The sequence below is a fragment of the Mus caroli genome, chromosome 17 (assembly GCF_900094665.2).
Source record: "Mus caroli chromosome 17, CAROLI_EIJ_v1.1, whole genome shotgun sequence".
In the NCBI taxonomy this organism is placed as follows: Eukaryota; Metazoa; Chordata; class Mammalia; order Rodentia; family Muridae; genus Mus; species Mus caroli.
In genome coordinates, this window is record NC_034586.1 from 19,831,931 (window position 1) to 19,845,390 (window position 13,460).

Below are 13,460 nucleotides of genomic sequence, written 5' to 3' on the forward strand. Positions count from 1 at the left end.
TGCTACCGTGTGCCCCACAGTATACCCTTTTGTCCACATTTCTTTGCTAGCAAATGTTCATTGCAATGAGTCATTGGTCTGGTTCCAGGCCTCTGGCTTCTGCTACATCATCAGTTCTGGAACCTCACTGGAACCCCTCTCAGATATCCTGTGCTGTCCTGTGTTATGGAAATCCTATAAATTTGGAACTGTTGGACTGACCCCTTCAAGAACTCCAGCAGTTCATCGATGGGTGGACCAATTCAAAGCCCAGGATCTGGGCCTGGGAGATATCTAAACTAGGCAGCCTGCCAACTCTCCCACACCCACACCACCAGAGTGAGCTCTCCTGCCCTGCTCCTGCTGACCCACCCAATGCTGCAGCCAGCAAGGGATAGAGCCAGAGCCTCTGCTCTCACACCCTCGGGGCTGACTCTATCATGCTGCCCAGGGGAAGTGCAGAGGCTGCTCTCCTGAGTGCTGCAGCTGGGGAAGGACCCTAGCAGGGCCAGCTCTCCCACCCACCAGATGGCAAGGGCAAAGGGAGGGGAGGGGATCTCTCTCTTGTCCATGCCACCGCACAGCTGACAAGAGGTAGGGTCAGATCTCCCATGTTTACACCCTCCAGGCCAGCTTGCCCCCACCAGGGTCAGCTCTATTGTGTTGCCCAGGTGAAAGGCAGAGCCAGTACTCCTGCTCTCATGACCCTAGGGCAGCTTTCCCAACTGCCACAGGTGAAGAGGGGAGGGGGGTGGGGGTATCTCTCCCTGATTCATGCTAGCGCATGGGAGACCAGCAACAGGACTGGCTCTCCCATACTTAGAACCTCTGGGCCAGCTCACCCACAACTCCTGCAACCAGGCCAACTCTATTGTACTTCGGGAGCCCACTCTCCAGACTACTGCAGCTGGCTAGGGGCAGGGGTAGCTCTCTTGCTCACACAACCCTAGGGTAGCTCTCTCATAATGCTGGGAGAAGAGGTGGGGGCCAGTTCTGCACAGCTCTCAGAAATCAGCATGTGCCCTGGCAGCCCAGACCAGGGGCGTTTGCCTGGCCTTTGGTGGTAACAGACCTCTGCTCGTGCAAGTTCGTGGCCACAGATGGCATTACTGGCTACTCACATCAGGTTGACCTTCACTACCCTTGCGTCTCCAGTTCTGCCTCTCTTCATTGTGCCCACCTCTGTTGCAGTAAATCTCTCCAAACCAATTATGCCCTGGCAATGAAAACACAACACAATTAATATGAATACATGAGGTGCACCTGGATTGGGCAGGTCTACCGCTACACTACCATCTTCCACATCTATGAGATCCCTTAGAACTTGTGGTTTCTCAGGCTATGTGCTGTTTTTCTTCTTCCTCCTCCTCTGCCTGCTCTCCCTCTTCTATTTTCTTCTTCTTCTCCCTCTCCCCTTCCGCTCCACCTTCCCTTTTATCTGCCCAATCAGCTCTCCTTTATTTTACAAATTAAGGAGGGAAGCAGGTTTACAGGAAATCACCTGAGTGCTGACTCATTCCTTGTTCACACTCACAGAACAGATTTAACATCAAATATAATTAGCCCTAGGGCTACCCACAACACACCTCCTCTGTTTCTCTTTCTTCCATTTCTCCGCCACTTACTTGCTCCTCATAGTGGCACCCAGGGTCTCTGGTGTCTGGGGTCATCTTGGGAGTGGTCTCAGGGGTGCTGTTATGGCACTGGGCAGGGTTCCTCTCAGGCATGGTTCACTCCCCGGGCCTGCTTATTTTCAGGGACTGTTAGGTTACAAATTGTTCAGATGTCCACAGGTCAGAACACTGAGCACAGACATAGCCAGTCTCCTCGGTCACCTACTGATGCACAGGTGACACAGCAGCCACACCTGCAATGCCTCTAGGGCAGAGCCTACTGGGAAATCGGATGGAAGCACTTTTTTACTCAGAGTCCTTCTTCTCAAATGGCTCTAGCTTGTGTCAAGTGGACATAAACCTAACCAGTACAATTGACCCCTTGTCATTTTGATACACTAGTACAACACTATTTAACAATAGCCTTCCCAGTCAGGCGTGGTGGCACATGCCTGTAATTCCAGCACTCGGGAGGCAGAGGCAGGCGGATTTCTGAGTTCAAGGCCAGCCTGGTCTACAAAGTGAGTTTCAGGACAGCCAGGGCTACACAGAAAAACCCTGTCTCAAAAAACCAAAAACCAAAAAACAAACAACAACAACAAAAAATAATAGCCTTCCCTTTGTCTCCAAGATCTCAGATTAATGTCACAATATAGTTCTGAGATCTCTCTCCTGCCTCTGCTGAAGTCTGGTTGCCCACATGTCCCGCTCTTGCCCATGCAATCATGGCCTCTAAGGCGCACATCAGAAAGCCAGCTCCTGACTTCACAGCTTTAAGTTTTGGACTACAGGGGGAAGTACGTGGTCCTCTTTTTCTACCCACTGGACATCACTTTTGTTTACCCCACATAGATTATCGCTTTTAGCAACCACGCTGAGGACTTCCGAAAGCTAGGCTGGGAGTGCCTGTGGACTCTCAGTTCACCCACCTGGTATGGCTCAATACCCCACGGAAGGAAGGAGGCTTGGGCCCCCTGAATATCTCTCTGCCTGCTGATGTGACTAAAAGCTTGTCCCAGAATTACGGCATGTTGAAAAATGATGAAGGCACTGCTTCTTTATCAGCGATGCAAGGGTGTCCTTCGCCAATCACAGTGAATGACCTACCTGTGGGACGCTCTGTAGATAAGGCTCTCTGCCTAGTCCAGGCCTTTCCATATACAGACAAGCACGGGGAAGTCTGTCCTGCTGGCTGGAAGCCTGGCAGTGACACCATCAAGCCCATTGTGGATGACAGCAAGGAATACTTCTCCAAACACAACTGAGACAGGTAAACATCGGTGAGCCTGAATCTTGGATCTCACCTGTGCCTCTACCTGGATGTCCCGTGCTGGCCCAGAAAACGCATGCTCTTCCTCCACACTCTGAAGGGGCTGGAGTCTAGGCTAAGGCTTTCTTTCTCATTACCCACCTGAAATATGGTGAACAGTGATCCTGCCCTGAGCACACCCAGCTGGGTCCAGGTCAATAGGAAACCAATAAAGTATTATGGACAGTATAAAAATAATAATAATATCACAATATAGACATAGTGCTTTAAAAGTTTCACAGTCTTTACATTTACAATACTTCAAAAATTGTCTCTTTAAAATATCCATTGTTTCTTTTAAAAATCCAAAGTCTTTGTTTGTTTGGTTTTTTTGTTTTTTCAAGACAGGGTTTCTCTGTTTAGCCCTGGCTGTCCTGGCACTCACGAGACCAGGCTGGCCTCGAACTCAGAAATCCGCCTGCCTCTGCCTCCCAAGTGCTGGGATTAAAGGTGTACGCCACCACGCCCGGCAAAATCCAAAGTCTTGAAGGGCATGGTGACACACACTTTTAATCCCAGCAGCATCTGGAAGGTAGAGGCAGGCGGATTTCTGTGTTTGAGCCTCGCCTGGTTCACATAGAATTTCAGAGCAGCTTAAGCTACATAGTGAATCTCTCTGTCTCAAAAAACGAAACTAAACTGAACCCAAAGTCTCTCTGAAAATTCAAAATTTCTTTAAAAGGTCACAGTTTCCTCAACTGTGGGCTCCTGTAAAAAAATTTTTTTTTGGGTTTTTGTTTTATTTTTTTTTGTTTTTGTTTGGTTTTTTTGTTTTTTTTTGTTTTTTGAGACAGGGTTTCTCTGTATAGTTCTGGCTGTCCTAGAACTCACTCTAGAGACCAGGCTGGCCTCGAACTCAGAAATCCACCTGCCTCTGCCTCCCAAATGCTGGGATTAAAGGCTTGCGCCACCAGTTTCTTAGTTCAAAAGGGAAGAACCAGGGCATTGTTACAATGAGAACAAGGCGAATTCAAAGTGCAACAGTGTAAATAACTCAGTACCCATTGTCTGGGATTTAGTCCTGATCTACTCTCCTCCAAAATGGCTTGGTCACGTCTCCAGCTCCAGCCTCTGCAGCACACACAGCTCATCTTTAGGCTCAGGTGAACTCAACTCCACAGCTACCGCTGTCCTTGGTGGCACTGGCTTCTCCAAAATGCTGGGATCTGCTTCAACAGGGCCCCAGACCTTTGTAAGCCCCCAGACCTTAGCACAACTGACTCCATGATGGAAGTATCATTCAGGCTGTAAAACTCAGCACAGAGACAGCAGCACCTGCCAAAAGTCAAACAAAGACCTAATCCATCAAAGCCCACAGTTCTGGGAGTCTCTAAATGAACTAACCTTGGTTTTTGTAGTTCTGCTTCTGGCTAACTGTTCTTGTTAAATGAAGTGTGTCAACCCAGAACATGGCTTTTGTGCTTATATAAGCTCATCCTGAGAAAGGCTCAGGGCTGCACTGGAGTCTGTGTTACCCAGTGTAATTCCTGGCCAGATAATAAAGACCTTCTTGGCTTAAACCTATCTCTCTGATGGATACCCCAAAACAGATGTTGGACCTTCATCAATGGCTCCTTCTGGCCTCTGTTCAGGGACTCCAGCACTGCCACACAGTGCCAAGCCTCAGCTGCTCTCCATGACCCCTGGAGTCCCTTCATGCCTTCAAAACCAGTAGCACATGGGATACACTCCCACCTCACCAAGTTCTGACTGCCAGTGTGAGATGCAGCCTTTGCTATCTTTAGACCACAGTTTCAATCATGTGTGTGCTAACCCCGAGGAAACACTTCCCAGACTTCACCTCAAGGATGCTTCTCTCTCTCTCTCTCTCTCTCTCTCTCTCTCTCTCTCTCTCTCTCTCTCTCTCCAACTTTTTATTGCTTCATCATGAGTTTCCCATCATGCACCTTAGGTTCACTCATCTCCCTCTCCCCTCATATCTGCTCTCTGCCCTTGCAACCTCCCCCACACACGGGCAAAAGAAAATAAAACAAACAAACAAGCAAACAAAAACCAAAGAATAAAAACCATCTCGTTGTGGAAGCTGCAGTGTGTCACAGTGCATCCCATAGTACATCCCTCTGTCCACACATCTCACATGCAAAAATTCATTGCAATGAGCCACTGGTCTGATTGGAGGCCTCTGGCTTCTGTGACACTGTCAATATTGGGTCCTCACTGGGACTCCTCCTGGTTACCCTGTTGTTGCCCTGTGTCATGGAGATCCTGCAGCTTTGGAACAGCAGGACTGGCCCTTTCATGTGCTCCAACCATTCACAGATGATGTAGGTTCTGAGGTGGGCCAACTTAAAGCCCTGGATCTGGACCTGGGTTGTAGTTGACCTGGATATCCCGCTGGCTCCCTGAATCAACACCACCAGGGTGAACTTTCCAACATTGCTCAGGCTAACCCATCCAATGTGGACAGCAGCAGGAGGCAGGGTCAGCCCCTCCTGTTCTCATGCCCTGGGGGCTGGCTCACCCACACCCATGCCTTCAGAGCCAGCTCCACTGTGCCACCCAGCTGAGTGGGATACAGATTATCATGTGCTACAGCCAGTGAGGAGCAGAGGCAGCTCTCCCACTCTCACGACCCCAATCCCGGAGCCAGCTCTCCTGACTCCTACAGGAGGAGAAGCCATCACCTTCCTGCCAGCCCCACCCCTCAGCTGAGGAGAGGTGGGGCCAGCACTCCTCTGCACAAGACCTTGGGCAGTTACCTATACCCTGGCCACCAGGGCCAGCTCTGCCAAGGTGCAGGACCAGCTTCCCCAAATGGTACAGCAGGTGAGAGGCAAGGCCAGCTCTCATGACCCCAGGGTTAGATGCATCTTAATCACATGTGAGTCTTCAGACTCAGCTGACTGACGTCTGTTGTCCTAGCAAAGCAAAGGTTTCACTTTAGTGGTTCTGGTCTCTTAGTAATTGTGGCTGATTTCTTCAGTCTAGCTAGCCAGAACCACAGATTCTTAATTTATAATATCAAATAGTTCCAGTAATTTTTAAGGAACTCTCAAATTTCTCTCTAAAACGTCAGAAGTCAGGCCTCCATCATCTGCATTTCTCTCAATGCTCTTGTCTTCCAAAGTTCCCACAAAATAGTCAGCTGAGCTCTTTTCAGAGCTCAAGCAGGGCAGGAACCTGGAGGCAGAAGCTGATGCAGAGGCCAAGGAGGGGTGCTGCCTCCTGGCTGACCCCATCCCTTGCTCGCTCAATCTGCTTTCTTACGGCGCCCAGGACCACCTGCCCAGGAATGGCATCACCCACAATGGGCTGGGACCTCCAGCATCCATTGGTAGTTAAGCGCATGCACTACAGACTTGCTTATAGAAGAATCTTATGAAGGCTTTTTTTTAAATTGAGAATTCCTGTTCTCAAGTGGCTCTCGCTTGTGACAAACCAACATAAAACCAAGCAGGATAGAGGCTGAGACTCTAACTGGCAGAGGATGCCTGACCAGAGAGGAACATGCTCAGAGCAAGTGTCACAGCAGGTGGACAGGGAGGCTGTGGGTGACAGACTAGGGAGACCAAGGGAGGGTAGGAAGGGGCTGCAGAGATGAGGGTGACCCATAGCTCAAGGCCCTGGAAGTGCTAACAGGAGATGGTAAACAATTACTATGCATTTGATAAGTTTATCAGTTAAAAAAGTGGAGGCCATCAAAAACACTAAGAATTATTATTTTTTAAAAAAATAAAGAAACCTCTGCGTATATAGTCATGTAGTTTGATCTTCTTGTGAGAGCAGGGGCTGTCTCTGACTCTTTTTATCTGCTTTTGGCACCCTTTCCTCATCCTGGGTTGCCTTGTTCAACCTTAACCACGAGGGGAGGTGCCTACTCTTACTACAACTTGATTTGCCATGTTTGGTTGCTATCCTGGAGGCCTGTCCTTTTCTGAAGAGAAAAGGAGGAGGAGTGGATGTAGAGGGGAGGCTGGGGAGGATTGGGATTGGAAGAGAGGAGGGAGGGGAGACAGCAGTGGGATGTAAAAGAAATAATTAATAAATAAACAAATAAGAGAAGGCCCAGGGTATAGATCTATCTCAGTGATAGAACACATAGCTACCGTGTTCAAGACTCTGGGTTCTATCCCCAGCATCACAGAAGAAAAGGAATAATGTAGAGGAGGAGAAGGAGGAGAAAGGAGCAGAGGGAGGAGGAGGAGGAAAGGATCAAGTAGGAAGAGGAGGCTGCAGCCTGCAGCTATAAAGGTGAAGACCTGGGTCTGTGGAACCCTGAATCGGAAACTCCCTGGGAAGCTGAAGGGAGGTTTCCCTGGAAAAGCCTGAGGTGAACAAGAATGACCAGCTGCAGGGCTGGTCCTTAGGGAAGCAGTGTGCTCCTTCAAGCTCCTAAACTCTGTTCTGTTCTTCCTGCCTTCCTGCTGTGTTCTGGCCAGAAAAACAGCCTGAGTCTCCAGGATGGCTGAAGGTGTCTGACCTACATTGACACACACAGTAAACAGACAGACAGACAGACAGATAGACACAAACTTTAACCAGGTATGGTGGCACACACCTACAATTCCAGCACTAGAGAGACTGGGGCAGGAGGAGCCAGTGTTTAAAGACAGTCTAGACTACAGAGGGAGAGTCTGTCACGATAGATAAGAAACCCTTCTCCAATTTAAAATTAGATCACCAGAAGACATGTCTGACATCTGTCAGGGTTTAAACAGGAAAGTAATCTGGAATAGGAGTTATGTGTAGGGATTTGTTGTGACATGACTTCGGGGAGAGGGGGGAGCTGCCACCCAGAGACTTCTGGCACCAATCATGGTAGCCAAGAGGATTGCCAAGGAAACATTTAGCACAATTCTGGGGTTGGGGAAGGGAACTGGAACCACATGTGATCTCTGCCTCCAGACATGGCATCGTGGGCGACCTGCAGGCAGCGTGCCCACCTTCACCTCTAGGCTGCATCCTTGCTGGGCTTAGACTCTGAGCAGTTCCTCGGGATGAGGCTACATGTAAAGTGCGGTGTATGTTTTTAACGGGACTGAGGAGACTGCTTACAGACATGATGTGAGGGTGTGAATTTAAATCCCTAGCACCAAGGTCTCATGTAAAACCTGGGTGCTACATGTGTAATTTTAGTGCTGGGATTGGGGTAGAGGCAGGGACCCCTAGAAGTCACTGACCACCCAACCCAGCCCAGTCAACCAGCTACAAGTCCAGTGAGAGACTCTATCCCCAAAAATAAGGCAAAGAGCCGAGGGTGGTGACACACATATTTAATCCCAGCACTCAGGAGGCAGAGGCAGGGGATCTCTGTGAGTTCTAGGCCAGCCTGGTCTCTAGAGAGAGTTCCAGACCACCTAGTGTAGGAGTCTAAGAGTGGCCCCACAAACGACACAAACATTGATCTCAGTCAGACAGGGAAGGCTTATTGAGCGAACACTCTTAAGACTGATCAATCAGGGGCTGTAGCTCAGCGTTCCCGGCTGAGGCTATGACCACCAACTTCTCACAATGAGTTCATGTGCAGTTCTGACTCAAGCTATTTTGACTAGATAGATAGAGCAGCTCTAATTGACCTTTATTCTGATTGGTCCTAAGTGGAGTTTATGGTTGTCAAATTTCTTAGGATTAACAAACCTCAGAACATACAGAACCTTACAGGGTATGTGGTTGGCATGACCTTGCTCTGAGTCAAGTTATTTTTCTATGTCAATGACTGGCAGGCAGATTACAGCAACAATATGAAATAGCTGGTGGGCATGAAACAAAATGGCTGGGGGGAGGGGAGAGGAGGCGGGGCAGGGCTCAACACATCGTGAGACGTTGTTTTCTGAGAAAGAGAGCAAGGAAGGAAAGGTACCAACCTCCTGGCCTCCACAGGCACATAAGCACCTGAACACACGTGCATGTGCACACACACACACACACACACACACACACACACACACACACTCACACTTTTAGTAGAAGGAAGAATGGAAGCAAAGAGAAGGAAAAAATATTTTCCAGGCAGTACTCATCTGAAGCAAGCCTCTCCTAGCAGCACTTCTTGCAGCTCGGAGAACTCCATTGTCTTTTACGGACTTCCTCTTCGAGCTCCCCCACGGCTCTCTGGTTGCTGTTGTCTCCTCTGTCCCTGTTGGAATACCATTTCCTCTCCCCTTGGTTTGGATTTCTTTCCTTGAATCTCGGGACTTCCTCAGCTGAAGTCTTGTGCTGGAAGCGCATCCTTTAGTAGTCTCATCAGGTTAAAAAGTCAGCGCAGGGGCAGAGTGCACAGTGATGCCAGTCTTCACAGGCCGGGAACTCCTAAATCAGTGTCCCAACCAAGGCGGATTGAGACCATGGCAGAGTGCAGCCACGGAGGATCGCAGCCACGGAGGATTGCAGCCACAATGAATTGTATGTCCTGGAACATGCAGCCTGGAATTGCAGCCATGTGGATTGCAGCCACGGCGGATTGCAGCCACGGAGGATTGCAGCCACGGCAGATTGCAGCCATGGCAGGTTGCAGCCACAGCAGATTGCAGCCACGGCAGATTGCCCTCCAGCGCCTCACTCACCTTGCTCTTCAGAGGACTCCCTTTGTCGTCATGGCGAGAACCCTGCTGCTCCTGGTTTTGTTGTTGTTGTTGTTTGGTTTGGTTTGGGTTTTTTTTTTTTTTTTTTTTTTCCCCGAGACAGGGTTTCTCTGTATAGCCCTGGCTGTCCTGGAACTCACTCTGTAGACCAGGCTGGCCTCGAACTCAGAAATCCGCCTGCCTCTGCCTCCCGAGTGCTGGGATTAAAGGCGTGCTCCTGTTTTATAGCCTCCCTCTTTCGTTTCCTTGGTTCGTTCCTTCTGTCAGAGCCCACCTTTCCTCAATGGCTTCCAAGAATCATGTGTAGAAGTTGTGGGTTAAAGCTTTGGTGATTTCCATGTGTGAAGCAGTCTCACTCATGCCTGATGCACTGATGCCACTGCTTCTCAGTCCCCAGCACCCTCCTCTTCCATTAAAAACCCCTGCACTGTGGCTGTGTGGGCCAGTCACAATGCCGGAGTGAAGCAGAGCCGGGAATGTCCTGCCTTGGGCTTATCCACAATAGGTGGAAGAGCTTTGGTCCTCTGGGCTGGGATTCCCTGAGGACAGTCCAACCAGCAACAGGTACCGACCTCAGGGAGTCACCTCGAGTGCTGTGCTTGTGGGCACCCTAGAGATAAGCAGTGACCCTGGGGGAGGGGATAGGTGAGGCATACCCTGCCCCGACCCTGAACTCTCCAGCTCTCCTTCAGTTAGAGTATCACAGGAAGCCCCAGGAGGTCACATCATGACTTCCCACCATAAACCCCACATCTAGGTTGAATTCTTGTCATGTGCTCTTGAAAAGGAGTCACAAGAGAGTGAGTTCCAGGACAGCCAGGGCTACACAGAGAAACAACAAACAAACAAACAAAAAAGGAAAAACAAACAAACAAAAAGAATATACAACGTGACCCTGTCTCAAAAATTAATAAAGGGTCGCCGCAGCAACCACTCTCTGCCTGATGGTCATGCACAGCACAGTGAACCCAAGGAGTGGCCAGCAGAACAGTGGCTTCTTCAAACGGACCTACTGGTGACGGGTCACCTGCTGCCACCGAGGAACCCAGATAAGGAGGTCAGCCAGTTCCTCCTGCCTTCTGTTTTTCATAACCCACGCACACAACGCACGCTCCATCCACAGTGGGGAACAATCATGGAGGAAGAGACTTCCCTTTGAGAATAAAATGGGAGGCCAGAACCAAAGTCTTTTGGATAAAGCACCACAACGGACTACGCACTAGCACTAACCCGTTTGGCTGCCTTCCTTCCCAAGGCACAGATCTTTCCCAGCATGGGAAAGACCTCCCTCCCTCCCTCCCTCCCTCCTTCCCTCCCTTTTGACCCATTTTCACTCTTCCACCATACACTCAATAAAATAAAATAAAATAAAATAAAATAAAATAAACGAAAAAAGAAAAAAGAGAAGGAGTCACATGACTTCAGAACCTCTAGGCACGGCCAGACACAGTAAGCCTTTCTTCTTGGGTGCTATTGCTGCAACTGTTCTGACACTAAAATTTTTTGGTCAGGTATGGTGATAAACAATTGCAATTCCAGTAGTCGGGAAGCTGAGGCAGGGAGTTGACACAAATTTGAGACCATTCTAGGATACATAATGAGTATCAAATTAGGACTACATGCTAAGCCATTGCTAGCCAAGCCATGGTGGCCCATGCCTACAGTCCTAGCACTCAGTAGGCAAGGCAGGCCAATCTCTATTAGTCTAGCCTGGTCTACAGAGTGAGTTCTTCAACATCCAGGGCTACACAGAAAAACCCTGTCTCAAGGGAAAAGGAGGAGGAAGAGGTGGGGGAGGAAAAGAAGGAGGGGGAGGATGAGGAAGTAGAAGACAGGGAGAGTGTTCAGTTTCAAACCCAGGACCATGCGCTGAGGTGCCTATTTAAGATATCAAGACAGACCTGGCCTCCAAGTTCTCTCAGCAAACCTGTTACAGCGTGTGGCTTCCTACCCTGAACTCTCTAGCCCAGGGGCTGGGATGCCCTTCCCATAGAGGTTCTTCCTTATCTAATCCAGACATTTTGGTTACCTGGCACCTGCTCCCCCACCCAACCCCCAACCTTGGCCCAGCTCAGCATGGTCAGGTCCACTCTGGATTCTCTCAGATGTCCATGTCCCTGCCCCTGCCTATGCTCTCTCACAGGTCTCTAATAAACTTTCTCCACCACACCTAGGAGCAGTCTCATCCTTTCCTTTTTATTATTATTTTTTCATCCATCAGGTGACAGGGAAGAAGAAAGGAAGTGGTTGTTGATCCCGCTGGTTGGGAATAAGATCACTAAGCAACTTAAAGCCACATTTGAAAGAAGTTTTAATAAATTACTGGCCAGGTCCAGACCCAGATTCCCAGGAAAATGGCCCTGGTGACATTTTGCAGGGGCTTAAAAAGCAAACTCCACAATTCCCCACATTTCACATCAGATCCACTCAGGGGCAAGCATACATTCTTCCATGTTTGCTGCCTACGGACCTCCCTGCCCACATGTGATCAAGCCCATCTGGAGTGGTTGGAAGTCAAACAAACTTGTTTAGGGACATGAAAACACACACACAGCTTGTCACCTCCCGCAAACAATAAACATTTCAGGAAGTATCTGACCTTGGGCAGGAGCTTACAGGTCACAGGCATTTTTGGTTCATGGATCTCTTAGGCAAAGTAATTAAGACTTAAAACATAACTTTGGCTCTCACAGAGGAAGGCAATTTAACACTTTTTTCTTTTCTTTTTTCTTTTTGTTTTCTGTGTTGTTACTGTTGTTGTTATGTATTTTGAGACAGGTTTTCTATGTGTAGCCGTGGATGTCCTGGACACTTTGTAGGCCAGGCTTCCTTCAAACTCAAAGCTCTGCCTTCCGAGTGCTGGGATTAAAGGACTGTGAAATTATTTTAAAAAATATGTGGGCAAGGGTCAGGGTGACAGGGGATGGGTGGCAAAATATACCCCTGAGAAATTATGCCACACAACAAATCAGGTGTAATGTTTATTTGGGGAGGAAGGAAGAGTGGAGACCTGGGGGATACAGACAGACAGACAGGAAGACAAAGAGAGGTGCCAGAGAGCAGAGAGCAGAGAGGCATGGAGGAAGGCAGAGAGAGAGAGAGAGAGAGAGAGAGAGAGAGAGAGAGAGAGAGAGAGAGAGAGAGAGAGATCTGGGATGGCTGGAACCCTCTTATCCAAAGCAGAAACCTGACACACCTGGCGGGAGACAGATGATGATCTAAGCAGCTGCCAGGTCCCTGAGAGCAGCCCAGTGTCATTGCCTGTGTATTAACAGCGGTGTGTGCCACCACTTGGCTAATTTAACACTATTTTGATAGGGGCTAGAGAAGTAGCTCTGCAGTTAAGAGTGCTTGTTGCTTTTTCAGAGGACCCAAGTTTGGGTCCAGTTAAGTCTGAAAGGGCCACACAGACACCACCAGCACATATGCAATTGGCAGGAGTGTTCGTATTTCCCAAAAGCAAGAAGACCTCACATAGGGGTTGGCCACTTACAAAAATGGCGACAACCCCAGGCAAAAGCACGTAGGCCTCTTTATAAGAACTAGGGGAATTTTAGCTAGGGCTAGGTAATCTAAAACGTCATTGGTGTGTGCTGGGGATGTTACGTGGGTCCATTTCTGACTGGCTTGTGTCCAGGTATCAATGGACTGCATTCCTGTGTCATGAACGTATAACCACAGGCTGAGATACTCAGACCATATAAGGCTGCCCAGCACAGATGGCCCATCCTGAGACATGATATTTCCCCATCCTTGTGGGTATCTCCGGGCTGTTTCTTGGATGGGGGTTTCATGCCCTTCTTCCTGGTGACTTATGGCCTAACTCCTGGGACTGATGAATTGGTGGTGGTGGTAGTGGGGCTATGGTCAGTTCCTAAAACAGATGACTTTTCTTTTTAAGTCAGGCCTAGCCCTAAAATGGAGTTTATGTCATCTTCTCAGGACCCAGGACCCACACCTTGAACTCACAGGGATCCACCTGCCTCTGCCTCTGCCTCTGCCTCTGCCTCCTCTGCC

At 49.1% G+C, this 13,460-nt stretch overlaps 1 non-coding gene and 1 pseudogene across 1 annotated transcript; one reads left to right on the forward strand and one right to left on the reverse strand.

Annotated features, from left to right (window-relative positions):
• Nucleotides 1-1,738: 1,738 nt before the first annotated feature.
• On the reverse strand, nucleotides 1,739-1,865 carry LOC115029785. Its single transcript, XR_003835351.1, has one exon. It is a non-coding gene; the product is annotated as a small nucleolar RNA SNORA17 (small nucleolar RNA).
• A 452-nt stretch (nucleotides 1,866-2,317) lies between these two features.
• Nucleotides 2,318-2,857, forward strand: LOC110284315 (annotated as a pseudogene).
• Nucleotides 2,858-13,460: the final 10,603 nt, after the last annotated feature.